This window comes from Athene noctua, chromosome 35 (genome assembly GCF_965140245.1).
Source record: "Athene noctua chromosome 35, bAthNoc1.hap1.1, whole genome shotgun sequence".
In the NCBI taxonomy this organism is placed as follows: Eukaryota; Metazoa; Chordata; class Aves; order Strigiformes; family Strigidae; genus Athene; species Athene noctua.
The window spans coordinates 1,057,047-1,080,688 of NC_134071.1; the positions used below are offsets into that span (position 1 = coordinate 1,057,047).

At 53.2% G+C, this 23,642-nt stretch overlaps 1 protein-coding gene across 5 annotated transcripts in view; it reads left to right on the forward strand.

The window, feature by feature from the left end:
• Window positions 1-6,456: 6,456 nt before the first annotated feature.
• Window positions 6,457-23,642, forward strand: part of LOC141972712 (leucine-rich repeat and fibronectin type III domain-containing protein 1-like protein) — a 41,508-nt gene continuing 24,322 nt past the window's right edge. For 2 of the 5 annotated variants that reach the window (XM_074930659.1, XM_074930663.1), the window contains exon 1: window positions 6,457-6,678. The gene's annotated coding sequence lies outside the window, so the exon portion shown is untranslated. Of the gene's footprint in view, window positions 6,679-6,914; window positions 6,943-8,893; window positions 9,043-16,242; window positions 17,435-18,779; window positions 20,318-23,642 lie in introns of those variants that run through there. The other 3 variants (XM_074930660.1, XM_074930661.1, XM_074930662.1) reach the window with 3 other exon arrangements.

Below are 23,642 nucleotides of genomic sequence, written 5' to 3' on the forward strand. Positions count from 1 at the left end.
TGTCTTGGCGCTGGTTTCACGGTAAAAATTGTTTGTAATCAAGCGACACGGGAAAACGAACCAGACTCTACAAACGAGTCGTGGACTGAGCGCTCAGCCCGTTGCTCTAAACTCCTCTACCTCAGATGTCGCTCGGGTGAGTCTAACAGACTTAATTCTGGAACAAAACCAAAGCCTAAATCTTTCCCCGGCGGGTCTCCTCCCCCCCATCCCCGTCCCAGCAATACACAAGGAAAGAGGAAACGCCCGAGACCTAGTCCAAAACCAATTCAAAAATAATAATTCTGCAGCACTGCCAGCACATGGTTCAAACGCTTCCAGGTGAGAGAAAAAACTGATGAGAGGACTGAGGTGACAGCGGTGGGTCTTCTCAGCAGAGCTGAGTCTCGCCAACAGCTGCCAAACACGAAGTAAATACATAAATCCCTGGAAAACCAGCCCAAGTCTCACCCGACCCACATCAGACTCTGTTTAAAGACTTCGGTCCATGCCAGACCCTATTTACCAACATCAGCTTCTCTAGATGAGGCGCGGGCAAAGATCCCACAAGCACACAGAGATTTCGCCAATTTGGGCCTCGTCTTGACATTGCTTTCCCTTCTGGTGACTACTGCAGTTCCCTGGGAAGAAACACGGCGGAGATGAAATAAAACTCAAAGGCTGGGGAGAGCAGCGATCCTCCGCGAACATCTGAGCATCCCCAGGAAGAAGAAAACTCGGTGTAATGAAAGAGTGGTGGCGAGCGAGATCAATGGGCTTCATGTACCTACCTTCTCTCCTTCCAATAAAAAAAAAAAAAAAAAAAAGGATCACTCAGAGGTTGACATGGTAACCAACTGCAATGTGGTACGTGTGTCTCACTTCACAAAGGGACGGCCCCTGTCGAGGCAAAGAGGTGCTGGAGTCCGCAATGCAGCCCCCGTGCTCTCAGCAGAGCCCGCGGTGCAGCAGGACTTGCGACGTCCTGAAAGTTGAGATTTCTTAAAAAAAAAAATTTTTTTTTTTTTAAGTCTAAGATGAATTCTGTTGGGTTTTGGTTTGGGTTTTTTTTTACGATCTTATGCTGCGAAATGTCAAAAAAACGCAAGAGGAAACACCGTGTTCAAACCAAAAATAATGGAAAGCACTTAACAAATCCCACCATCAGAGAAAGTTAGAAGGAAAACGAAGGCAAAGAATAACAAAAAGGAGAACGCTGACAACATGAAAAAGGTCGGAGAGAGCGTTGGCGGCCAAGCAAGGACTATGGGGGAGAACGACGTGAAGAGTTTGGGGGGGTCTAAAGGGGTTGGGCTGCCTTCGTCCCCTCCTCCCGCCCATCAGCTCTCGGACACGAGAGCGGCCTCCCAGGAGCGTTGGTGTCTCGGAGGCACGTTCCCAGCCTTCGGGGGAAGATGCTCTGCGGGACCCTCGGAGAGTCGCTGGGTTGGGTCTGGAGCGCAGCCCACGGCCAAAGCCAGTTCCAGCAGGAAGGACTCACTGGGGAGGGAGCGAAGTGGGTAAAACTGAGCTCGGCCCCGGCAGAAAATCTTCATTAGCTCGTTGCAAACCAGCCCAGGATGCTCCCACAGAAGGTGCGATGTCATCTTTCCTGATTGTTTCGGCGGTCACCTGGTTATTTCTTCCGACAGACAGAGAATCTTTTCTAACACCTTCTTGGGAAAACAGCAATGAAGAAAAATCGCCGGCTATGGAAGAGACTCCTCCAGAAAAATTGAATTATTAGACCGAGCTGAAAACAGCCGACGTTTCTCACAGCAAAGACGTGCCCTCGCCTAAAGGGAAAGCTTGGAGTGGGAGTGAGAGCCTGAAGCAGCCCCACGCCTCCTCCTAGGAGGGAGGGAAACATCGGGGCCAGCAGAGAAACCCCCTGGGAAAGCAGAGGGGCTGGGCAGAGAGGGAAGAGAAAGGTCCTGGGTGACCCCCTCCTCATGAAGAGCCCCCCAAGGAGAACCGGGGGCTGAGTTAAACCCAGCCCAAGGGTCCTGCCTCAGCTCAGCTGTGGAAACACGCAACCCTCCGCACCAGGGGGTGGTTTATTGCCCCCCAGAAAGCGGCCACGTACGTCCCTCTTGGCTTTATTTCAGGGATGTGGGACAGTTGAAACCAGCTCGCGCGCAGCCCCGAGGATTAAACCCGCGAAGGTGCTTCCGTGGCTGCGCTGGGGTCAGAGGTGAGCAGGTCTGGAAATGAGAATCGGACAAAGGGGAGACACTTGCTCCAAGGCCTTGAAAAAGAAAAAAAAAAAAAAAAACAACAAAAAAACCCCACAACGAAACAGACAACAGACCCCAAAAAAAGAAAACACCCCGTTGTTTTTATCGCAGGGTTCTGGGTGCAGAAGTTCCCCCGTCGTAGCCGAGCGCTGACGGGGTTTGACCTCCCCGGGTCTCCCCAGCGGCTCCGAGTGTCCCAGCGGGAAGTTGGCGCCTGGCTGATCCCGCGTCAGAGTTTCTTTATTAAACCAAAAAGGGTCTAATCTGCAGGTTTCCACCGGCAAGAACCAAGGCGACGAGTGTCGCAGGTTTGCGTCGGATGCTGTCCCGACGCTGATGCCGACGGGATATTTCTGGAAATCCCGCGCCACCTTCCTCAAAAAACTCACCTTCTGGGCAGGCGACGAGCTGCAAATCCGTCCCTAAAACGGAGTCACGGCCCGAGTCCTGCAGCCTCTGCCCCCGCCCTGACAGCCAGACGGCGAAGCACCGTTTCTGATTCTGAAGTCATCACCGATGCAAATAAATTCAGATTGCAGCTCTGAGAAACGCGGTTCTTCCCGATTTCAGATGCCTCCAGACATGAACAGAATCTGGGCTTTCTTGATCTTATTCTGGGACAACACCACCACATGCCCCCCGCCGGGGAGGGGAACTCGTCGCCGGTGCTGACATCAGACACAACTGTAAAGGCAAATCCCACCCGCCCCGGCCCCAAACTGGGTCAACTGGGCTGGAAGACCCACGGCTGAGGGGCAAAGCCTGGCTCAAAAATCAACCCGAGCGCCTCACGGCCGCTGTCTGACTCCGCTACCTTCAGCTTCAAAGCCAACCCGCCGCCGCAAAAAGCCGGTTCAGGTTCAAGCGAGAGGCTGGCTGTTTATTTTACAAAAAAAAAAAAAAAAAAGATCAGCAGCAGCAGGCTGGGAGGGATGGCTCCTTCAGCTTGTAGTAATCAAAGATTTCTAAAAATAAAATAAATTTTAATAAATAAAGAAATAAATAAAAAACCAAAACCAAAACCAAGCAGGAGCTCTAAAGCTGCTCAGGCAGCAGTTTGTCCTCGCGGTTCGCAACTCGCCCCTTCGCTCCGTCGCGTCTGGGAGCTGCTTCTGCTTTCTCCCCCTGGGATTTCGGAGGCTTCATCCCGCGGACGTTCGTGCCACGGCCTCGGGTTTGACCGCGCTCGCTCTCACCCACCGACCCACAAACCCACCAGCAATTCCTGCCACGCGCCCCCGTTTTGGAGACAAACTCCAGGCCCCCGCGCACGCGTCCACCGCCCCCCAGTACCTCCAGTTCAAGCTCGGCCTCGCGCTGGGATGAGCCCCACACAGCCGCGAGCTGCCCCTGGGGAGGGACCGTCAGCTCGGGCGCCCGGAGGAAGCAAAACCAGAAACCACCACCGAGGTTTCCGCTCCTGCCCCGGCAGGTTTTCGGGGATTTCTCCGCGCGCGGCAGGAACGGGGGCCTCTCCCCCAGCTTTAGCACCTGGAAGCAACACCCGATGCGAGCTGAAAGCTCCCGGGGTTTGCTTGGCAGGAGCAGGGAAGAAGTCGAGCTGGTACCCACAGCACCAGCATCGCGTGATCTCACAGACAAGAGCTAGAGGGAGAAGGAGGGATGGAGGAAGACCTCAGCATTTTTTTTAAATTTTTTTTTTTTTTTGCTACCAGCCATTTTTCCAAGGAAGAATCCCCTGAATTTCCACCCTCACCTGAATTTCCATTTGGAAACACCCACCTCGCTGAGACAAAGCGCCTGGAAGTGCTGTTGGAGCCAGAAGGGGTTATCACACTCTTCCTCCTGCCTTCTCCCTTTTCCCTTTCCGCTGCACCTACCCCAGACCCAGAGAGATGATCCGAAGGGTCGAGACTGGACCCCCAACCCCTTCTTACCCCCCTCCACCCCCAGAGAGAGGAACGATTTGTGCTGCTCCTCAACCAGCCGCACGCTCCGGCATCTGCATTTGTTGTCACAGCTGACATCATCTAATCCGTCAGGTCAAGTGATCAAGCCAATGGAAATTGCTCCGCTGTTAATTACCCACGGGGGGGCCTTGCTGGCAGTGACTCCTAACGATGAGGTGCCCCAACATGGCAGACACATCCCTAATTTAGCAAAACATTGAAAAACTAGAGCCAAGGACTTAAACAGAGCCGAGCGCCCCGGTCGCTGTTGGCCCAAGTCCCACGGGATGGTCACGGGCGGCGCCATGGAAGTCCCCTCAGCCCGGGGAGCGCCCGACGCCCCTAAAATTCACACCCTGGGAACAAGAAGATGCGGAGAGAAGTGGCTGAGGAGCATCTTTAGAGATGCCCAGGCAGTTCCCTGCTCTGTCCGCGATCCTGGCACAGGGAGGTGAAAATATTCATGCCCAGGTGGACTAAAAAAACCCCCCGAGACAGCTGGAGGTGGGGCAGGAAAAGCTCTTTGAGTGTCAGAGAGGAAAGGCTCCTGAAAAGGTGAGTAACGCAGCGGAGAAGCCAGAATACAGCCCTAATGCCACAGTTAAAAAAAAAAAAAGAAAAAAGTAAAAGGTAATAAAAAGATTGACAGGCTGCGGAAGTGCTGTAACCCCGAGGTCGCTTATTGGCTGGAAAATTCAGCAAGAGAAGGGGAAACAAAATCGAACAGCTTCAACTTCTTGACCCACCTGCCTCATCCTCACACACACACGCCCCCCCCCCGGCCTCCCGCCAGCGAATTCCCTCCTCAAACTTTGGAATTTATTCAAGAACTGCTCAAAGGACCCAGAAAATGCCTTAAACCCCCCCCCTGGAGAGAGGCGACAGGCGGAAGGTCCACGCAGCAGGACGGAGCCACGAGCCCCTTGGTGCTCCACGGGCCCGAAACATCCAACACCGAGACCAGAAAAATCCCCCGCGGGCACAAACCGGCCGCGCGCGGTGACTACCCGGGCGGGAGAAGACTTGGACCCGGTTTATCCTCCGACGTGTGCCGGGGGATTTCTCCTCGCGGGCCCAAGCCCCTTCCCCGGGTGGTTGTTAACACCCCGCGCGCACGGAGCGGAGTCACCGGGAGACGCTGGAAATGTTACAGCCTGCCCCATCCTGGCCTCCTCCGGAGCGTGAATCACGGCTTCAGATATTTGATTTTTTTTTTTTTTTTAAATTTTTTTTTAAAATTTTTTTTTTTTGGTGCTCGGTATTATCAAGGCATGAGTCACGGGAGAGCAGCAACACAGCAACAATTCTCCTTCCCCAACCCTTCCACCGGGCAGGGCTGGAATCCGCTCGGATTCGGGTGATGAAGTTATTTCGCAGAGGAGGCTGCTTTGTGGAAAGCCATTATCCCCATCAGCAGACGAGGTATTGTCTGAAAACAAAGAAAACCCCTCAAAACACAGTCTGTACCTCCATTAGGCTTAAAAATCCCACGGGGTGAAGTGAGGATTTGGAGAGTTTCTCCTTGCTTTGACTAAAGCTTCCTCCAGCACCAACGGGAGGGTTTGGCAGGTTTGGGGGGTCTTTTTTTTTGGTGGTGTGGTTTTTTTTTTTCCCACCTTCCTTCTACACCCCTGAGAGCCCCCCCCCTCACCCAGCAACCTCCCCGCTCCGCGTTTACGCTCTCGGAGCCACACAACCCCCCCAACAAGCCCCAACGGCCCCCCCAAAGGCCCCGTCCAACTCGAAGCCTCCCAGGTCCGGCCCGGACGAGACTCACGGAATCATCTGGGCCGGAGAAGGGTCTTGAGGTCACCGAGTGTGTGTCCCCCCCCCCGGAGTCACCGAGCCCCCGCGTCTCCTCCGCTTCCGAGGGCGGCGACTCCACCTCTTCCCTGGGCAACCCGGGCTGGTGCTCGACGACCTTTTTGATCAAGAATTTTTTTTTCCTAGTATCTCCCATCTGATATCTAACCCCCCCCCCCAACCTGGGGCTCTTTCATCACATGCGAGAAGACACCGGGCCCCCCCCTCAGCCTCGCCAAGCCCGAAGGAAGACACTTCACCCCGGTTTTACCTTTTATTGCTTTTTTTAAAAAAAAAATTTTTTTTAAAAAAAACTCTCCATACCTGCCAGCACCTTGTAATTAACGGGCAATTAGCAAACAGCCCTAATTCCGCGGCTGGCTCCCCCTCACCGGGGGTGGCCCCGGGGGCTACCGATGAGCTCTGGACCACTTGGCAACCGCCTCTCCCCTCCCCGGTCGCCGCACCGGGGCTGCGGCCGTGGGGCGGGGCTGTGCCGCCTCCTCCTCCTCCTCTTCATCCTCCTCCATCCTCCTCCTCCTCCTTCTCTTCATCCTCCTCCTCCTCCGCCGCCGCTGCGCGGAGCCGGGGCGGGGCGGCCCCTGCGGCAGCGGCTCCGCCGGGCTCCGCCGGTGCGGGAGGTTCCGCCGGGAAAAACGGCGGAGCCGGAGCGTTCGCGGCCATGGACGGCGGGGGAAGGGCCGGAGCCATGCGGGCTGCGCCGCCCCCCTGAGCCCACCGGGGGAGAGGTGAGGCGGGGGGGGCTCCGCGGGTGCGGAGGGGGGATTCGGGGCCGCGGAGGGCGGCGGGGGGGGGGATGCAGGCGGGAAGGAGCCGGGGGCGAGCGGGGCGAGCCGGTCCCCCCCCTCCGTCCTCCTTTGCCTCGAGCATCCCTGCCACCCCCCCTCCGCACCCCCCCGATATTTTTCCTCCGGACTTTCCGGCTTTTAACCCCCTCGGCATCGCGCGGGGCGAGAATAAAGCGGGAGGGAGCGGCTCGGAGCGCTGCTGCGGTGCTTTTTAATTTTATTTTATTTTTATTTTATTTTATTTTTTTTTTGTCTCTCCCCTACCCCCCCGCCCGCCCCCCCACCCCGTTTTTTTTTTTTTGACAAATTGCAGTGTCATTGTCAGATGCCGCCGCGCTCGCTTTGAGCGCTTCGCCCCGCGGAGGGAGAGGTGGGACCCCACCCCCGGCGCTGCGCGGGGGCTGCGGCGGGATTTCCGCGGGCGGCGGATCCCGACGGGTGGGGGGGAGCTGGAGCCCGTGGAGGGACGGGGCCGCTGTTTTTCCTTTCGCTTTTCATCGTTTTTTGCCCCATTTCCGCGCCCCCGGGAGCGGTGCCGGGATGCTGCGGGGTTCCCACGCGGGGTTTGAGCGCGGCGCGGCTCTTGCGCGGTGGCCCGGGGCGGGGGGGGTTCAAGGCCACGGCGAGCTCCGCGCTGGCACCGGAGCGGAACACACCCCCCCCCCTCCCCGGACCCGATGGGGGGTAACGCGGAGCGGCCGCGCCTGCGGTGGCCGCGGTGTCATTGAACGCGGGCGCGGTGACTCCCCGCAACCCAACGCGCGGAAGGAGCGCGGGGAGCCGGGAGGAACCCTGCGGCCTCGCCCCCCCACGAAAATCAGTTTGGAAACGGAGTCGTGCTTTAGGAAAAGAAAAGCTTTTGCTCTCAAAGAGCCCAAAAATCTCCCAATGTCGCTGAATTTTTTTTTTTTTTTTTTTTTTTTCATTCTGCAGCTCCGAGTGGAAACTCTTTGCTCTGAAGCACGTAGGGTACTTCATCTATTTTTAAACCTTAAAAATACCTTCTATAGTCCTTTATTTTTTTTTTTATTAAAAAAAAAAAAAAGGCAGCAGCGGAGACCAGTTGCACTTAATTTTTTAACGTGCCTGGATGATCGTAATTCACAGGCAACTGGCCGTTATTCCTCCCCCCCCTCCCCGCTCCCCATTTCCCATAATTTAGGAAGAAATTACATGTTCTTAATCTCCTGTATGATTTTCCAGGTTGGTAACCTGGGTAACTCCGAGCTTGCCAGCGGCGCCGCAGGCAGTGCAGCATTTTCTTCCCGCTCCCCCCCGGCTGGGCTGGTGCTGGAGGATTTTCCTCCCTCCCTCCCTCCCGTCGCCTTCCCAGGGCCCAGGTTTGGGGGAGACGCTCGTGGAAACGCACGCTGGACCCCGACTTTCCCGAGGGGGTGTGTGTGTGTGTGGAAAAAAACAAACCCAACCCTTAGGGGCTGTTTTCCGGGGCACGGAGCGAGGTGGGAAAAAACACCCCCCCTTGAAGCTGAGGCCGACGGTGGTTTTGTCCTAAATTTTCCATTTTTAGGGAGCCCCTGGGAGGTCGCGCCCCACCTGGGGGGGGCTGTGAGCTGGAAGGGGGGAGCCCAGGGCATCCTCGGGGAGGAGTTTGAGCCAGGCCGTTGTCTCACAACCTTTGTGCTCCCGGTTGTGGTGGTCCGTGCGCCGGGGAGTCGCTGTTCTTGCCCGAGACGAGGCGTCTGACGTGGGGTCATCGACGGGGGGAACTGTCGGGGCAGAAAAGGGACCGTTACCATCCGCTCCTCTCCCCTAAAACTCCACCAAATCCTTGTTGCATCCCGTTGGAGAACCGGTTGGGAAGATCCACCAGCCTTTGGCTGCTCCGGGGACCTGGCCGAGGGGTGGCTCCAGCTCAAAGGCACCCGGCAGCTGTTTGAGCCCCAAATTAGCGAGTTTATAGCCCAAATCTGCGCTGGGGTTGGGCCGCTGGCGAGAAGCAAAGGACTCAACTCTCCGGTTGGCCTCGAGCGAAACTCTGTGCTGGGGGGAGCCGGTTCTGCCCTTCCCGGGGTGGGGCGAAGGGGGTGGGTTGTTTCTGAGAAACGCGCCCGCAGCAGCCGGGACCGTTCCCGCGTCACGTGTCTCGTCTGGTTTTGGCCTTTTTGGTGATGGAGGGTTTTGGTTTCCTCTCCAGAGCTGATGTTCTTCTGGGATGGCTGAAATTTAGCTCTGAGGAGAAGCGCTTGTACCCACCAAGGCCCCTCCTTGGAGGGAGTTTTGTTCCCCATCAGCCCTTCCCCGCGCTGAGAAAAAGGATCTTCATAGATGAAGCTCCTGCTACGGGTGAAGAAATTCCAGATTTATATTTTGTGGGGTGGTTTTGTGTGAGGGTGGTGGTTTTTTGTTTTTTGTTTTTTTTTAACCTGAAAATTCCCCGTCCTTACTCCTGGAGGTTGTGTGTGTGTGTGTGTGTAGTGGCTTGGTTTTTTGGGGTTTTTTTCCCCCTTTTCTTGCACAAGCTTCTTTATCTTTATAGAAGATGCAAAAAAAGAAAAACCACCAGGCAGAACTTCAAGCTTTTCCCATCTTTTTCCCCCAGCTCCCCTCGGCGGTGCCGCGGTGGGCGTTAGGAGTGGGTTTTCCTACAGACTGTCAATGAAATGCCGCGGTGGCAGGTTCTTGGCCCGTCAGCATCATCAGGCTGGTCAGGTTACTCCCTCCTTTATAAAAACCATATAATTTGCTTGAATTAATTAGGTATTAAATGACTGGATACAGATTTTTATTTTTTTTTTTCCTCCCCCCGTCCCCAACACCGTCTGTGCGCCCCGGGCTGCGAGGAGCCACTGAGCGCTCTGAGGATGATGCAGGTGGTTTCCCAGGTGGGCTCCTTGCGCGGTCAGAGTCTGGGCACGATCCAGGAGACGGGGGACAGAGGCTGAAACGCTCCCCACTGCGTCCACCCGCTGGCCCCACCGCGGACGGATTTTTGGGTAACGCGGGTGGTGGTGGGGATGGAGGTGAACTTCACCCCCTGGGCCCCGCGTAGTTTTATTTCCTGAGCTCCCCCCTGGTTCCCGCGTGTCCTGTTTGTCCCTTAGAAGAGATAAAAATCAGATTTCTGGCGGATCGCTGCGAGATGACACCCCCCCCCCCCCGCCTCCCTCCTTCGGGGTTCACGCTCACCAGCCTGAAATTGGTTTGAGGTTTTTGGGGTTTTTTTGGTTTTGTTTCCCCACAGTGCTGGTTGCCAGCCCGCTCGGAGGCTGCCTGGGGCAGGGAGCATGGCTTTGCAGCAGATGCTTTTTATTGAATTAATTTTAGAAAACCGGGGGGGGTGGGAGGGGGAAAAAAAAAAAAAAAATCGTTATCATCCCATTTTTCACTAATGTAATGGAGTGATTAATTCGACTTCTATGGGTTGAATCAAGGGAATTTTGCTGCAGTAGGAAATACTGGAAAAAAGGAAAATTTGTCATCTCCAAAGAGAAGCTGCGCTGGTTATTATTATTATTTATTTTTTTTAATTTTTAAGGGTTTTTTTGTCACAAAAAGAATCATCCCCTTTTCTGATCCAGTGCTCCCATTCTAGAGGAACAGTTAGTCTGGGAGAACTGGGAACACTCAGTGGTAGAGCGACAGGAGCTCGCGAGCGCCTCGGAAATCCGGGCGGGTTCTTTTTTAAGCAGGAACCGTCCCTCATCCAGACGAATTTCGGGTTGCTGAGCCCCGTGCTCTGCACCCAGCGCCATCCCCTGCACAGGCCAGAGTTTCTCCCCCTCTCGCTGCTCTCGGTGCTTTTCTTAGTCAAAGCTGAATTATTAATTTCTGGTGGATGCTCTGTGGCCCCCACCCGGCTTCAGCCAGGCTGCGAAATAGAAAAACTGGGAAGTTTCGCCTAAATTTTCGTCTTGCCCGGCGTTAGCAGCTTGTCATTGTCCGAGGCGCTTGGAGAATGCGCCTCCTGTCGTATCCAAGAAGCGTTTTTGTGGCCCATTCCCATGGTTCTTCCCGTAAAGTTTGTCCAAATGATTCCGCGTGACTCTCCTTAGAGTTCCAAACTCCATGGTTGTGGAACTCGTGCGCTTCACCAGTTTGATTTTTCTCGCTGCGTTGGTCTTCCGAGGGGGCTGGTAGCGTTGACCTCCACTTGCCTTTGAACTTCATGAGCTGGGAAGTTCTGGATTTGCAGGGGATAGGGGGGGGAGAGTGGAAGCGATAGGAGGTGGGAGGGAGACAGACAGGCAGCTTATAAAAAAAAAAAAAAGCTTTAAAATTGCTTTACTAAAAGAGTTAATTGCTTGTGCCCACGTCGCCGACGGGGTTTTCTGTTTTGTGGCATCTCACGCGAGGTGGGACCCGCTCTTAGGTGGATGCCGCTTTGCGTTTCGGAGGTGGATTGGCTCGTCTGTTCTCTGGGATGAACGCTGGGAGCCCCCGGCTGTGATGAAAATCGCGTCTATTGATCAGAAAATCTCTTCCGGGCTGCGGTTCGGCGACGTCAGGGAGTTCGGGTGCGCTCGCCGGGGCGGGCGGACGGCGGAGGGAGCGACATTGGTGCTCGGGGAGGAGCGTGCGTGCGGGGGGAATCGGCGTCTTTCCGCTCGTGGAAAATGGGGATGGAGCTTCTGCTTTGGCCTGGCTTCCTCTTGGAGGAGCCGCCGCGTTTGGGCTGGTCCCTCCAGTTGCGTTTCTGCCTGACTTGGGATTATTTTAGATGACCTTTATGTTCAAAAAAGGGCTTTTTTTTTTTTTTTTTTTCCTCGTTTTACAGCCCTTTGGAAAGGGATTGGGCTTTGCTGTCGCTTCGGGTCACGCCTGAAGCCAGGGAGAAGCGTGACTTGGGGGTTGGACTAGCTGACCGTGGAGGTCCCGTTTCAACCGGAGTGTCTGTGGGTCCCTGGTGTGTAAGAGCTGTTAAAACGTGGTTTTTTTTCTGGGTGTGCTCTTCCATTCCATCAGAAATAACGATGGGAAACATGGGTTTTTTCAGTGCCTTTGTCTGTCCGCGCTGGTGGCACGCCAGGTCTGGAGAGGAGGTCGTGTAACTACACGCCCCTAAACTCCGGCTGGTGTCACAAATTGTCCCCGAGCGCGGCGCTGGCCGGGGTTGGGGCCACCTCAGGCACAGCCGGTGGCTCCGGGGTCGTGCCCTTTGGCTGCGTGACACCAGGAGCGAGAGCCCTCGCCGTCGGCGCGCGTGCCGAGCACAAACCCTGTCCCCGACAAAAAAAAAATAAAAAGGCTCGAGGAAGCGGCCTCTGGCACCGGCTGGTGACGGGGGGTGGTTGTCCCCCGGGAGAGGCCGGCGGGGGCACGTGGCCAAAGGGCCACCGGGGTCCCGGTGTCGAGGGCTCGCGGCCGAGCCGCCACGGGTTCCCTTTTCCTCGCGGTTTTAGAACGCCGACCTGCTTGGAGTCGCGGCCTCGTCCCCGCCACGAGGGGCTCGAGGGGCGGAACCGCTTGGTGCCCGGCTGGAGCCAGCGCGGCGCTTGGCGCCGCTTCCCGGGTGCCGTCGGGGGAGTTCGGGGCGTGGAAAAAAGGCGGAAAAACGGGCGAAGGCCCTGCTTGGAGCTCAGGCTCCCTGCGCACCCCACGCGGCCGAAGCAGCGAGGGCGCCTGGAGGGTTCTTGTTCCCCCGGTGGCTTGGCAGGGACGCTTTGTAAATTATTTAAATTTTATTTTTATTTTAAATTTTTTTTTTAATTTTTAAAATTTTAAAATTTTAAAAATTTTTTTAAAAATTTTTTTCCATTTTTTATTTTTTTAAACTTTTAAATTTTTTAATTTTTAAAATTTTTATTTTTAAAAAAAAACCACTTTAAAAATTTTTTAACTTTTACATTTTTTAACTTTTACATTTTTTATTTTAAAATTTTTTTATTTTTAAGATTTTATTTTAAAAAATTTCATTATTTAAAAAAAATTATTTTAATTTTTTAAAAATGTTATTTTAAAATTTTTTATTATTTTTAAATTTTAATTTTAAAAAGTGTTTATTTTAGAAATTGTTATTATTTTTAATTTTTGATATGTTTTTACTTTTAAAATTTTTATTATGTTTTAAATTTTTTTTATTTTTTAAATATTTGGGTTTTTCCCAATTTATTTATTTATTTTTATTTGTTTTATTATCCAAGCCTTCTCAGAGCAACGTCGTTCCCTTTTTTTCAAGCTGGAAAATGAGGTGGGTGGGCTGAAAGCGGCACGTAGAGCTCCGCACCACCCACTCCCTCTACCAGAGCCTGACTATTTTTATAACTTCTAACGATTCCTTCAACCGGAGCTGGAATTTAAGAAGAAGTTGTTTGGGTTTTTTGGGTGCGGTTTGGGTTTTTTTGTTGTTTTTTTCTTTTTCTGCTAAGCCCGAGGGTCCGTGAAACCGGCGAGCTGCGCCCCAAGTGGGTTCCAGACGCTTCCAGCCTTCAGCATCTCCCGTAAAATCACTCAGGAATATAAAAGCGCAGCCCCCTCCTCGCCCGGGGGTGGTTGGAGCGTGGGGAGGATGAAGTTGGGCCCCTGGGTTTGGATTTGGCCATTTCAGACTGACCAGGACCGTCCTCGGATGCTGACGGAACCTCTCAGCGTTTCCCAAAAGCAGCCAGATTTATTTTTTTATTTAATTTTGTTTAATTTTTTTTTTAATATTTTTTTAAAAATTTATTTTAGCTGGTTTTTTTTCGCGCCGCTTTTCCTTCTCCCGCTGTAACAAGGAGCCATTTTTGCGTCTGAAATCACAGACTCCTCCGCTCACCTGAGAGCGGATCCCTCCTGCTCGATCCCCCTCCACTCTTTATTCCCTCAGCAAAAAGGAGAAATCCTAGAACAGCGTTACCGCGTGGCACCGACATTACTCCAGAGCTACCGGTTTTGCTGCGATGACACTTCTTTTTTTTTTCTTTTTTTTTTCCTTCTGTTCTTATTTTTCCGCCCGGAAAGGCGAGACAGACGCACCAGCCGCGCTAAACCAGGTCACCAGCATTAAGTTGTCTGTATTGTGCTGGCTTAGTGCTGCCTTTCTGGATGATATTTAGCCTAAAGTATGTGGTTTTAGTTTCACATGGTTGGGTTTTGGTTAGTTGTGGTTTTCTCTCTTTTTTTTTTTTTTTTTTTACCAAAGGGTGGTTATATTATTTTTTTTAAATCTAGGGTGGTTAAATTATCCTGATTTAAGGTGAATTTCGGGTAGCTGGGTTTAAAGGTTGAATTTGTGGATGTTTTCTTATCAGGCTCAGCTGCCTGAGCACCAGTGAGCGAGGAAACGGTGAGATTTTTACTTTTTTTCGGGCCGGTGATGCCTTCCAGGACGCAGCCCCTGCATCCTTGGGGTCCCTCGGAGCTGCCCTGGGGCTCGTGGTCCTTGAGATTGGGGCAACAGCCCAGACCCATTTGTTTCTGGGAGGGGTTCCTGGGCCAGAATAAATTGGCTTTATTCACCGAATTAATGTGAAGAAAAAAAAAAAAAAAAAAAAAAAAAGCGTGTAGCTGCTTCTGCCTGGCACTTGCGCTTGACCCCTTCTTGGCCGGGATGTGGAGGAGAGGGACCTTTGTCTGGGACTTCTGTTGCCTTTTCCTGCAGCTTCTTCACCTTCTGGCTTTTCCTTGCTTTGTTTTTTTTGGAGTTAAACCTTCCCAAAGCGCCGGTTTTCTGCTCCAGGTCTCACCTCACCGTCCTACCGGGCGTCAATATTTGGAGCTGTCAAGGCTGTTCCAAAATACAATTTTTTTTGGTCATAAAACTGATGTTACCACTGCACAAGTCTGGGTGCGTGTCCTGAGGTCAAGTTTTACCCCCCAAAATATTTTTCTTTAGTTGTATTTTGGGATGACTGATGTCAGCAGCGTGTGATTTGTTGAATTTTGCCTTTTTTTTTTTTTTTTTTTTTTTTCCTCTCCAGACCGGCTCAGAGGGTTGTAGACTGGATGGGTTGCCCAGAAATTACTCGTATTAAGGAAAAAATAAAATAAAATACAAAGAAAAGGCTTGGCAAGGCTTTGGTTCTTCACGACACCACTCCTCTGTCAAGGTCTCCTCAAGCTTGTGGCGCTTGTTGGAAGCTCAAATTCTTATTTTGAAGCCTTGAATTTGTTTCTTTCCCCCAACTCTTGAATTCCATTTCCATTTTTAAAATGAAAAGGCTCTTCCTTGAGTCACTGTAACTAAGATCTGAATTGCAAATTATGAGCCACCGGAGGAAAAAGAGGGGGTACCCCCACCCCCTGACTAACCAGACCCGAGCAGTGGAAACCAGCAGCACTATAAAAAGGAGCCAGAATGGCGAAAAAAACAGATGAAACCGGAGGGGTTTTTTTTCCTGCGTTAACCTCACGCAGCATCGGGGCTTCGCTCGCTCCCTCGCTGCTCTGGGAAAGAAAATGCCTCTTCTAGGAATATTTTCATAATAGCGCCGAGCTGCCGGCAGTTTCCAAACTCATTCCCGTTGGCTAATTTCATAATTTCTTCCCCTGAACTTCCAATTTAGCACCCACACCTTACTAATTAGCAGAGCTACGGGCGCTGACGGGGAGTTCTTTGGCAAACTTACAGATTTCAGACAAGTATTTGGCTGCGATGGGCGGAAAAGTGGAGGCTGCAGGGAACGGAGGTGCTGTGAATTGTTCAAGTGGCATTTAGGGGTCCTGTTCCTCCTCCCTCACTTAATTAGGAGAGAAATCTGCTTTTTTTTTTTTTTTTTTTTTTTTCCCCCACAAACATTCTGTATGTTACTTCTACAGACCGCGTCGGTGGTACCTTTCTCTGCCGGTATGTGGCGGTGAGGGAGCCACCTTGGTTCTTATTTTGCAGCAAAATCAAAATCCCTAAAAATGGGGCCGGAGGTGACAGCGAGTGGCCTCGAGGGCGGGGAGGAGGGGTTGGGAATCAGGGGTTTCGTTTGGGTGAGGATGGGAACGGCGAGAGCGGGGATGCGGGCGCGGAGGGAAAGAGCCTGTTGGGAGATTTCTGCGCGGATGCGCCGTTTGAAGTTTTTTTGCTTTAAAATGTAGATCAGCCCCCTCTGAGGAATGAAACCTTCCCCCCCCTCCCCGGTCCTTGTCAGGCTTTTGATGTGCTGCTGTGGGGTGGCGGGGAGGGTGGTCCCTTTTTTTTCTTAAATTTTTTTTTTTTTTTTTTAAATCTTGTTTGTGAGGACGTGGTTGCGCGTGCGGTGGGGTTTGGGTGGGGTTTTTTGGGTGGGTTTTTTTTCGTTTAGTTTTAGCTGAGCTGCCCTGTGTAAGCCGCTTAACTTCGCAGCTCTGGCAGGGGAGGGTTGGGCAGCGTCTCCCCGCGGGCTCGGATCCTTTTCTGTTAAGGCAAAATGAGCTAAAATTGGCTTCGACAGCCGACACGCTCCCCAAAACCAGCGAAGCCGCTGGTGGTGGGGCTGCGCTGGGCAGCGCCGAGCGCTGCAGAGACCTCGGAGTTCTCGCCCAAGCCAAGCTGAGCCGGGTCAGCATCGTCCTGGGGGAGAATCAGCCCCGACGACAGAGCCAGAAATAATTAACCTTGGGAGCCAGAAATAATTAACCTTGGGCGCGGGGCCGCGCTAACGCAGCCGCACTCCCGCGAGTCGCAGCCGGAGCAGCTCCCCGCCGGGAGTTGAGGTTTTCCAGCTTGCTCGGACACTTCTCTAATCTGGATTTCTCTGATTTGAGCTTCTCTCAGTCGGAGTCCTCGAGCGCTTTGCCCCGCCGCGGATGCTGGCGCTGAGGGAGAAGCGTTTCCTTCCCCTGGTGACAGGAGGCCCTGTCCCCCCCACCCCCCATCCCCAGTCTGCCTGGACGGGACCTTTGGGGACGCCCCTGTGCTCCTCTTCGGCTCGTCCTTCCCAGCAGGAGGACGAGGGAAGATTTTTGAAGCTGTCGGCACGATGGTTTGTGCTGCAGGTGGAGACGCAGAACCTCGCAAACTGCTCCGGGCCCTGGGTGGCTTCTACACTCGCCACGGCAGCAGGAGAAGCGTCAAAGTGGATCTTTCAAAGCTCCGTGTGTTCGCCCGGAGACCCCGGAGCACCCGCCCCGGAGCACCCGCGGTTCATGGATGTCCTGGGGAACCACACGGGATGTCCCGGGGTGACCGCACAGCCCCAAGCAGCGGCGACGGCCCGTGGGAATGATCCCCACAGCCTTGAACCGAGAGGACACTGTTCAGCTTGTGGGGAAATTCCACACCGTCCAACAGAAGCTGAAGGCGTTAAATGATTTTGCCCGTTTTATTTTTTTCCTGCTGTCTATGAAAACGGCAAACGGAACATCGTAGCGTCTTGTTTTCTCAGCGAAACCGGATCCTGGAAGGCGAGTGGTTCTTGGACCGCGCAGCTGACAGATCGTGGGGCCCGACAGCGCCGCACGGGAGGAAATCACGGGTGTCGGCAGCCGTGCTCAGCTTAAGGCCGACACCCGGAGCGTCCTGCGCCCCGGACGGACCCCGGGGAGGTTTCGGTTTCTTCCGCAGCGACTCTCGGGGCTGTTTTGTGGGGCTGGGGGGTGGCGGTTTGTGTGCGTGTGGGTCCTGGTGTCGCACACAAGGACGTGGGGACCGAATGGCCACGTCTGTTGGTGGCACATGGAGCATCCCACCGTGGTGCGCTCTATAAATATGCAATGAATATGCAAATAGCTTGTGTGGGTGGTGTGGAGAAGGGCAGATGGCGCTGCGGATGGTTGAAGTGGCTTTTCCCGTGGTTACACGGTAGCCGGGGAGAGGATTTATTTTGTACCAACACACGTTGGCCTGGTGAGAGCTGCGGGTCGTGGCGCCGCGGGATGGGCGGCCTCGGGCACGTTCAGCAGGAAATTTCCTCTTGCAAACTCCAAGGACAGGGTGTCCCCAGAGGGGGCTATGCTGGGTAGAGTCATGTTTCCAGACAGAATATCCCCCTCCCCGGGCACGCAGCGGGCGTCAGGCCCACGGAGACCCCCGAGGGGAGCCGGAGCTTCCCCGCGTTGGGCTTTGAGAAGCGTCTGCGTGCGGCTGGAGGGGTGGAGGCTGCCAATGCACCTTCCTCCCTCGTCACCCGGCGAGGACAAACCCCAACCAGCGTTAAGGTGGTTCCGATGGAGCCCCGAAGCGTCAGGACCCGGGGAAGATGCCAGAGTTTATCAAAGTGCAGTGAAACCTGCAGGCGCCGTGAGGGGCGGGCGGGCTGCCCAGTCGATTAATTCCGCAGAAATCCGATTTGGAGACGGGGGTGGGTTGTCTTCGGGCAAAGCTGGTGGAGATGAAGCTCGTTGGCAGCTTTTTGGCATGAACCAGCCCCGTGAGCGGCGGCGCCGGGGGCCTGGAGGTGCTTCTCTTTGCCTGGACGGGGCGGCGGGGGTCAAGGCTTGGGGAAGCCTCCGCGGGGTTCGTGGCTCCCGGGGTCTCCAGCAGCCGTGGGGAAGCTGCTGCAGCTCTTTGGGTTTTCTGATTAAACCTGGTGAAAGCAGGAATGGGGCTGTGTTGGGGGGCAACGGCAGCGCCTGGGATCCGGGGGGGGGCAGCGGGCGCGCGGCTGAAAATCGGGGTCAACAATTCCACGAGGGGAGAGGCCGAAGCATTAACAAGACAAAAACTTGGCCCAAATAAATCCGACAGGGACCGTCCAGCCTTGTGGTACGGCCCGACAGACCAGCAGAAGCAGCTTTCCCTGCACGAGTCTTAACCCGCTGGAAAAGCAGCACGATTTTTCTTCTTCTTTTTTTTTTTTTTCCTTGGCTCAGACCGGGGCTTACAGCCCCAGCCTGGGGAATTTCATCACTTGGAGAGTCAGGTCAGTTCAGGAGGATTCTGGATGCTGAAATACAGCAAATTCAGGCGGATGCGACGACCCCTGGGTTATCCAGAACCTTCTGCTCCGCTACGGTAAATCTCGGTGTCACGTTCTTCATTACTTTTTTACTCACTGGAATCTAATCCTCCCCTGGAACCGCTCTGAGAGATAAGATCGTGCCTAGACTCTCAGGTCTGCTTTTACATTTACATTTTCTCCCTGGCACACGCTCTAGCTGGAGCTATTTGCCTTTGTCTGGGCGCTCTTGGAAAAAAAAAAAAAAAAAAAAAAGAGGACGACTTTTCTGCATCTCAAAGCATATTTGAATTTAACAAGAGGATGGTAATGCCTTCCCTGATACACGCTGCATCTTTAAAGTCGCTTTTCTTGCGTGTATAATAGTCATTATTTCTCTATCTCATTTTCTTTCTTTTCAGCTGTTTGCAAAGGTTTTCACAAAAGCTGATTCACCACTGGCTGCCGTGTAATACAATAGTTGCTGCCTTTTAGGTGGTGTTAAAAACGAACCTTTAAAATTGTGCCTTTTAAACGCCAATTTATCAAATCCTCCGGAAAAAAAAAAAGAGGCTGTCAAAGCAGGGTTTTTTTACATGTTTATTATGTTATTAAAAGCTTGCAGAATATATGTTTGTGCTGGATGGTTCTAGTTTGCATCTGCAGCCCTCGGTAAAATGTCTGAGGGAATCTGAGGGGTTGAAAATTTTTTTTTTTTTTCCTCTTTTAAATTCCCCCCGCGCCAGGGCGATGCTGCTCCTCCCGGAGGAGGTTGTTGCCCAGTGAGAGGTGGCTCAGGGGGTGACTTGCGCCCCCCCGGGAGAGGCTTTAACACTTGGGCCAAGTTTCCAAAACCCTGCTGGGAGGGAGGAGCTGGGCTCTGAGAACACCCGGGGCTGGTTCGGGGGTCACGTACCCGATTCTTTTCCATGAGCACGGGGAAGATTTTGGGAAGTCGCCCTCTCGCCCAGAAGGTGGATTCATGCCGAACCCAGACCCCCCAGCAGAGATGTTGGATTTATCCAGGTCTGGATGCTCGGGGGACTCTCCACAAATCATACATCCCCCCCCCAGCAGATTTTCATGCTGCTTTTATACACAAAAATCAGGAGGGGGTTTTTTCCCACAACACTCCTGATTGGTTAGTGGTTAGCATACAATTATTATACGGTTGATGAACGCTTCTACTGCTCCGCACGCTCAGGGGAAGGGTCTCAACCTGGGGGGTTGGTGACCCGGGGCAGGTGTTTTAGGGTTTAAGGATGCTCAGAGCTCGGTTCCATTGCCAAGGCCGGTAAGCGAACAGTCGCTTCGCCAATTTGCCCAGTAATTCATCCCCAAAACGATGCCAGGACGGCCCAGGACTTTCCACCTGGTTTTAAAAGTTTGGAGGTGGGAGTTTGTTCTTCTCGCTCGGCCACGCAGTTGTTCCCACGTGGTGACATTGGCTCTGCCCGTCCCCTCTGTGGTGCTCTGCTGAGTGAGACTCACCGATTCCCGTAGCGAATGGTAATTTTTTTTTTTTAATTTAAGTTTTTTTTTTTTTTTTCAAACCAGCAGCTTTGTAGCATTAACTAATTGGCTTTAACTTTGAGGGACTTAAAGCAAAAATAAATCCCCGAGAGGGTGGTTTCGTTCGGAGTGAAGATGCGTGCAGGGTGAGTGGAGTGGGCTGATCCTGCTTTGCAGCCGTTTAAACTGGGATTAAAAGCGGTCACATGAGGATTTAAGTGCGGTTTAAATAATCTGCTGGGAATGTAATTCGGATTAAACCCTTTGTGCTCTTGCGGAGGCAGCGTGGGTTTGGATGGCGGCACCTCTGCTCTTCCCTTTTTCAGAATTAAAAGCGAATCGTAAGTCACAGATTGAGCCGCCGTTCCCCGGCAGTTTTCTGTCTTTTGTTTGGTTTTGGTTTTGTGGTTGCTTTTTTTTTTTAACTTTCCTTTCGGATTGTGCTTTGTGGCAGGCATTTAATTGATATTCCACAATTCCCTGCATCATAAAAATGTGAAATTCATAAAGAAAATATTTAACATCTTAGCCGAAAATCCAGCCTTGGTATGAGGAAACAAAGTAAATAAACCAGGGGGAAAAAAACCAAAAAAACCAACAAAACCCCATTCTGTGTGCTAGAAACTGTTCTTATGCGATAATGGGACATTCCTCACCCACGCAGATGGTGAAGCAAGATGAGAAAAGCGGGGATGGGATCCCTGAAGATGCCTTCGGTGGGTTTGTGGGAGCTCAGCCTGGGAGGACCTTCCCCATTGTCCTTCCAGCTGGACGGGGTCTCCTGGCGGGCTCCAGAACAATCCTCACCTGGCGACATTCGCCTCCCTCGGGGTAGTTTTTTATTTTCCTCTGATGCGCCGACTCCTCCCGTGCCCCGGAGCTCGACTCCTCCGTCTCCCGCCGAGGGAGGCTGCGACTGCTGATGCTGCCACATCCTCAGAGAGCCCAAACTCGCCTCGGCGCTGCAGCCTGGCAGCCTCCCGCATCGTCCTCTGATTCGTTTTCTGCTCGGGAGGTGTCGCTTTTAAACCAGCTTCCGAGATTTTTCTGGGGGGTCTGCGGAACACGGATAAAGCGCGATGCCCTCCGGGGATGTGTTGAGAGGCGGCCAGATGAGACGCCCCCGCTTTGTCACCGTGTTTATACCGAGGACGCCTGCTAGCTCGCCAGATTTATGATGTTTATCAAAACCGTGCAGTTTTTTGTTTTTTTTTTTTGAGGCAGCCCCTTCGCCCCGGCGGGTAGCACAAGTGGAAGAGACCTTGGTTTTACCTTTGTCACCCAAACTTGGGGCTTCCGCGTGTACCATGGGAAGAGGGTGATGCTCAAGAACTCAAATGGCTCCCGGTCGTCATCGTTAGGGGTTGTTTGGTAAACTGGCGTCTCCTTAAATAATGAAGAGAACGGATTTTGCTTTACCTCCTGCCCCATCTTCTCTGCCTGGGAAAACAGAAGGGTTTTCCTTCAAGGGTTTCATTAACACTCCTCCAGGTGATCTAATCATTTATGAGAGAGCGGGAGAAGTTGCTAAAGGGCTCTTAATGAGCCCTCTCCACTGTAATTTCGTAGGATTGCAGCCTGGATAGTGCTTCTGCCGTGTGAAGGCAGCACTTGTGATCCCAAATTAGCGCCTGGCTAATTTGTGACCCCAAATTAGCTGAGGGGTCGTTCTGAGAGGGAGGGAGAGAGCAGAACGGCCCCGGCGCTTGCTGGCAGTGGCTACTGGTGGTGTGGGCTCGCTGTGGGTCGCGCTGAGGGGTCCGGCGTGGGTTCGCTGCCCTCGCCCAGCACGTACTGCCCGTCCCTCCTGAAATGAGGAGCTAGAAAATCAGGATATAGAAATGAGGCACTCAGGAAATGAAGGTATATTAGAGATAAAGATGGAAGACTTAGAGATCAGGCCAGGGGCTGGAGGCCCATTAGTTAACTAAGATTAAAATAGGATAATGGATCATAGTTGATGGGCCAGAGAGAAGAACAATATGGAAACCTTGACTGATGGAAGCTGCGAGGGAACGCTTCCTGGTGGAATAGGAAGACAGCCCTAAAAACTGGTCAAAACCAACCCCACGGTCCGGCCTGAGCCCAGGAGGCTACAGCGACTGCGCGAGGAACCGAGGGAAAAAGTTCAACAAGTGCGGAAGAGGAGCTGCTTCATCTCTGCGACCCCAGCCCATGAGCACCGGGACACGCTGCGCAGGCGCGACTGGGAGGAGACCGGGGCAGGATGTACGAAGATGACTTTCAGGCTCATTATAATAGAGGTCATGCATATGTATGGGCATATTACGAGTATGTGACGTTTTGTAGCGTAAAGCCAAGACAAGGAGCCACGAGGGGGGCTCGCGATTGCGGCGGAGTGATCCCCCGTGCTCCTCAGCGCTGAATAAACACTCCGACTTTATAACCTTAGGGGTTGTGGAGCCGTGATTCCGCAAGTCCCTCCCTCCGCCCACAGCATCCTTCAGCTGTAGCACCCTCCCTGCGCCCCCGGGCTGCTCACGGAGGCGCGTCCTCGCCCTCTTCAGCCGCCGTAATTACACGCCGCAAATTGCAAATTGTGAGCTCTTTGCTCCCCGTGCAAAGCAAAGGGCACGTTTCCTCCGCCTGGGTCAGAGGTGGGGCTCGGGCGCTTCTCTCGGAATGATGAGAGCGCGTCTGTCTGGCCCTTGACCTGCCCCCTGCTCCCGGGATCATTAATCCATTAGAGTGGTTAGATAACTCGGCTTAACGTGACGCGCTCGGAACTGAGGCCGTTGCTCAGCAGAGGAATGAGTTTTATTTCTTTGTCGGTGCAAGAAGAACGTGATCCAGCTCTGGCGGCAGGCCTGGAGCGAAGCCCAGCTCAAAAAGAGCAAAGCTTGACCCAAAAGGAGCAAAGCTTAGCCCAAAAGGAGCAAAGCTTGGCCCAAAAGGAGCGAAGCCCAGCCCAAAAGGAGCGAAGCCCGGCCCAAAAGAAGCAAAGCCCGGCCCAAAAGGAGCAAAGCTTGGCCCAAAAAGAGCAAAGCCCGGCCCAAAAGGAGCGAGGCTGTGCTGGCGGCTTCTCCCCAGACAAGGTCTGGCTCCTGGGGTTTGGAGGCGGGGGGCAGCCTGTGCCAAGGGCCCAAACAAACCCCCCGCGTTTACGAAAGGCCCCTCCTGGGAGAGCGGGGTCTGGGATGACTTCCCGGGGCAGCTTTTCAGCTGGGTCAGCCTTAGGCTGGGCTCCACTGGGGATCTCTTCTCATTTCTGCTGAGCCTGCAGTCAGTTATCCGGGGGGGGAGTGCAGTGGGTTTTGCGTTCCGGATGAACTCTCCTCCCCGTCCCTCTTAAACCTCTGTAGTTTGCAGAGCTGAGCTTAAGTTTGTTAGGCCTGAGCTGTCGTCTCCTCTGGCTCTTAACCACAGGGAATTGGTTTTCTTACTGCCGTGCCACGCGCGTTTTTTTCGCGGGGGATCCTGCTGGGAGATCGATGGTGTTTAGGAGATATTTGGTACAATTAGACCCGCAGCAATAACCTGGATTTACCGGACGCGGTGTGGCCATTTATTAATTCTAACTGTGCAAGTCCTTAAATTCCTGTTGGGGATTCGGTTTGTCTGTTGTTCTGTTTGCGCTCGGCATAACACCAGGAGTGGGTTCTCTGCCAGAAACAATTCAGAAGATAAAATGTTCCATCCGTGAAA